The sequence below is a fragment of the Acomys minous genome (assembly GCF_964271855.1).
Source record: "Acomys minous genome assembly, chromosome: 20".
Lineage (NCBI taxonomy): Eukaryota > Metazoa > Chordata > Mammalia > Rodentia > Muridae > Acomys > Acomys minous.
The window spans coordinates 4,944,642-4,949,199 of record NC_140502.1 but is presented as its reverse complement, the minus strand read 5'-3'; the positions used below and the strand labels follow the sequence as shown (position 1 = coordinate 4,949,199).

Genomic DNA, 4,558 nt, shown 5'->3' with positions numbered 1-4,558 from the left:
CAGGTGCAGCTGGGATTGACATGAGCAGGGTATTGGAGGGCCAACGCGTGCACCCCCCTCCCCCATTATCCTGGCTCAGCCTGGAGACAGGTGTGCACTTTGAAGGAGTCCTCAGCTCCCCCGGGGAAATGGTACCTACATGGATGAGTGGGGTCACGGGGTCTCTGTGAGGCACACAAGTGTCCCTTTCAAACACTACTGCTGAATTCAAGGAGTTTTCCTCCTAGGCCGGGCTCCTCGGGCACGCCCTCAGGCAGTGACGAAGCAAGGCAAAGGGCCAATGGTAGACTTCTGTTGTGAGCCATTCTGGCTGGGCAGCTCCACAGGCGCTTGGCTGTGACGTCATCAGGTCTCGACTAGAGCCTGCAGCTCTCCCTGCCTGATCTCTCCCACTGGTCTAGCTCACAGAAATCACCTCCGACGAACCTGTTGGATGTCTAAATCCATCATCACGTCTCCTTCCTGGGAGACCTGCAACGAGGAAGAAATGAGACCAGACGAAAGTGAGTGCAGGAGCCTAATGCATGAACAACTACTGTGTTGGGAGTCGGGTGGGGGAGGTAGGGGATGGGGGGGGTGGGGTGATAGAGGGGGTGGGGGTGGAGGATTAGGAGGAAATGGAGGGTGGAGAGGGGTGGGGGGATGGGGGGTGAGTGAGACGCTGTCTTTTATCTGAACCAAGGAGGTGATGGGTGCAAAGTGACCGCGGAAATGAGTGTGACTGTTTGGCCACCACCGACGTCCTGAGAATGGAGCCAATAATACAGAAAGCAGAGCCAAAGCAGCCGTCCTCATGGTGTGCTGGGTCTAGCTGTTCCTGAAGCAAGAACCCATTTGGGCTCTCAGTTGTGCAAGTCAATAAACACCTCTTTCCTCACTCAACCAATGATACTCTGAGCGCTTGTTAAATGCTGGGGGAATTTATCGGCCTCTGAAACAACATGAGGGAAGGCAGACATGGTTAAACACTTCAGGAGCACATAGGCTGATCAAGAGCTGCGTTCCCTCCCAGCTACGAATCCAACAGGAGTCTGTCGATTGGATCTTTGCGAGGGATGTAAGGGACACAGCAGATGCTGTCTGCCAGTGCAGTTTTTTATGAAAAAAAAAAAAGGCAGAGAGAATCTTCATGTGAACATTTTGTCTATTGATCCTTGGCAGAGACCGAGAGCAGAAGATTGGGCTTGGGAAGAAAAAAAAAAAAAACACTTCTGTATGAAAGCTGAGAGACTCAGCGGCAGCCGTGCCTTCCTGGCAGTCTGAGTTGAAACAGGAGACACAGTGCTTGGAGCGGCCATGAATAGTCGGTTTGTCCCCTGAGCAGACTCTCCTGAATGACAATGATCCTAGCCAATGCTCTCGACAGAAGGGACTTGGGAGAGAAATGTTTTAAATGTTTAGATTTTTTTTTTTAACTAATGCAGACAACAAAAGCACATTTACAAATGTTTGGGAAAAAATATCCCTTGGATTCTCAGAACCTTGTACAAGCTTGAAATATGTGATTTTTTTTTTTTTTTTTGTCTGTCTGTGTACAATGACCCATGTGACGGACACTGTTCTGTTCTTGGCTCATCAGGGATCTGGCCTCACAAGTGAGGAAAAGGTGTCACAGAGAAATCGGAGCAGAGTCCTGCTAAGACCTGTGTGACCTTGGACAAGTGACTCGGTCTTTCTGAGCCTCAGCTTCCCCAGCTATAGCATGGAGACGGCTCCTATATCCTCCACAACTGATGAGCCTGGACTGATAACGGAAGTTAGGCCTCGGCCGCTGCTGAGCACCCACGCTGTTGGTGGGTTTGCTCATGGCTGGGATACATTAGCTGACAGAAGGAACTCAAGGGCGGAGAGGTTTTGTAGGCATAAGATTATTGTGTAATTCAAATGCTGCTTTCTATATCCCCCCCCCCCCCCGCCCCATCTGGTTACAACCCTTGCTCTGAGAATCTCCCATCTCAGTGTTGTGTAAACGCTGTTCCCCATTTGTCCCCTGGTATGCCAATAATGCAGCTTACAGCCAATCGCTGAGCAGGGGAGAGAATAGAGCCGGACTTCCTGCCAGCCAGGGGAGAGGAGTTAGAGGAGGAAGTAGGGGATTCAGCCAGGGGATTCATCCATGCCAGAGGTCCAGGAAACATCAGGAAAGAGGAGCTGCAGCAGGGAAGCTACAAAGTGCAAACATTGCTGGCTTCCTTGGGAGCGAGGCAAATTAGCTTAGAGGGTTAAGATTAGAGTCATACCTGCTCGGTTCTTGTGCTGTGAAGCTTATTATTAAACAAATATGAGTCTCAACTATTTGTGTGATAGCCAGATAAAAAGAGAAACAGAGTTACCTAAAAATTAACTGTAACCTGTTTTGTGTCAGCTCAAGAGGGTACAGTCCATCACGGTGGGGGGTGGGGGAATGGCAGCCAGAGCAGAGTATCTTGGGTCAGTGGACGACTGATGGCTCTTCACACTACAGGTCTAGACAGGAAGCAGACAGCTCAGCCCGAATGAGTAGATATTGTAGGGGCAAAATTAATGCCGTATCCTATATGTAATTTGTATTCTGCAATTAATGATGGTCTGTATGAGAACTTGTCCTCTAGGTGCCCTTCCCCCTGCGTTCTGGGAATGACACCTGCCAGCAGTCCCCAGAAACTGCACTGGAACAATTAGATACAATTAACACCCAATGATCCTCTGAGATAAAACAGCTTCCCTGGAGATTCAGCCTCCTAGACCCAACCTGCCTGAAGGTCAACATTCCTGTGACCTACAACCTTCCCTGGAGATCTGGCCTCCACCCAACCTGCCTGAAGGTCCACATTCCTGAGACTCACAACTCCCCACTTACAGTTTTGTCCTTACTTCCCTGTGAGCCCCACCCCTAATTACAGTTTTTCCCTATAAACTCATTACCCTTGAGGCTCCGGTATCACTTTCCTACCCTGCTCCATCATGAAGGATTGTGATCCGAAGCTCTGAGCCAGTAATACAGGACCCTGTGTTTGTTGCATCGGTAGCGAGTCCTGGTGGTCTTTTTTTGGGGGGCGGGGGAGGGCGCATCTCGTGATCTGGGTAATCTCGGTTGTAACAATATCACCTTCCGGTCTTGGCCCATATCCAAATTCTCCCAGCCTAGCCCACCAGCTAGGTTCCATATGCAAATTTTCCAGCCTCCCCAGCGCCACCAGCCAATCAAATACATGCACTTATCAGGGGACAATGTAAAGCTAAACAGTAACAGTTGCAGTCTCCGACCTGGCTGACCTCACGCCCCTCCAGTCATGGGACACGGATGGCCCAACCATGGGCAGTCAGCGGGGGTTTACAGTTTCAGAGGGCTTACCCACAGTCTTGGCAAACCATCATGGCTGTTGGCAACTCGGGCAGAAGACAGCTGTTCTACTCTTCCCGATGGACAGGAAGCCAAGGGAGGGATCACGGGAAGAGGCCAGGGTAAGATGTAGCCCCCAAAGCCTCCTTCCCCAGGGATCACATCCCTCAGCTGGCCTCCACCTCTTACCTCTCACCTTCTCCCAGTGATGCCATCATTTATTGAAGCCATCGGGGGATGCAAAGCCACTGACGGGAATCCACTCCTCCGGCCAGAGCCTGGGACCTGATTGTCTCCGGAAACACACTCACAGGTACACTCTGTGTTATGTATCACTAGTTTCCAGGTATCTCTGAATCCAGTCAAGTTGACAGTACTTTTGTTTGTTTGTTTATTATTATGCATACAGCATTCTGCCTGCATGTACACCTGTAGGCCAGAAGGGGGCACCAGATCACATTACAGATGGTTGTGAGCCACCCTGTGGTTGCTGGGAATTGAACTCAGGACCTCTGGAAGAGCAGGTGGCACTCTTAACCACTGAGCCATCTCTCCAGCCCAAGTTGACAGTACTTTTTAACCATTGAGGGATGTTCAGGGTCCTCCAGACCCCACTGTCTCAGTGGGTGTGGTCCAGTAGTAGAGCACTTGCCTGCTTACCTGGTCCCGTGTTTCATCACCAGTACTGCAATTGTGAGGAGTCAGGGGATGTGGAGGGACATGTTAAGTGCCTCAGGGAAAGCGAGCTGTGCTTCTCAAGTTACACTGCTCAAAGGGTGTACCTTCCAACTGGGTTCAAAGATTAAGGCACGGTTAAAAAACAAAGCCAGCCATGGTGGCACACGCCTTTAATCCCAGCACTCAGGAGGCAGAGACAGGCAGATTTCTGTGAGTTCGAGGCCAGCCTGGTCTACAAAGTGAGTCCAGGACAGCCAAGACTACACAGAGAAACCATGTGTTTGGTGGGGGGGGGGGGGGAAGGGGAGGGGCAGGGGATGTAAAAACAGTATGAACTGGTTTACGTGTTTTTGTTAAGAATTGCTTTTCGTAACTAGGACAGGCTTATGAGACTCACTGTTGAGGTTTATGGATGAGAGAGGCGAGCTCGTGGCATCAAAGGTCACATGCATTTTGGCTATAAGCCTCCTTCACTAAGCTACTTAATTAACAGGCTTGTCTGAGCGCTTCCTCAGAAGAAGGGAGCGTTGCCTCTATGTGGGTGAACCTCAGATCAGT

General features: G+C 50.5%; 1 long non-coding RNA gene across 1 annotated transcript; it reads left to right on the top strand.

Annotated features, from left to right (window-relative positions):
- Positions 1-344: 344 nt before the first annotated feature.
- LOC311590978 lies at positions 345-886 on the top strand. Its single transcript, XR_014777005.1, has 2 exons — positions 345-503; positions 683-886. It is a non-coding gene; the product is annotated as an uncharacterized lncRNA (long non-coding RNA).
- The last annotated feature ends 3,672 nt before the right edge of the window (positions 887-4,558 follow it).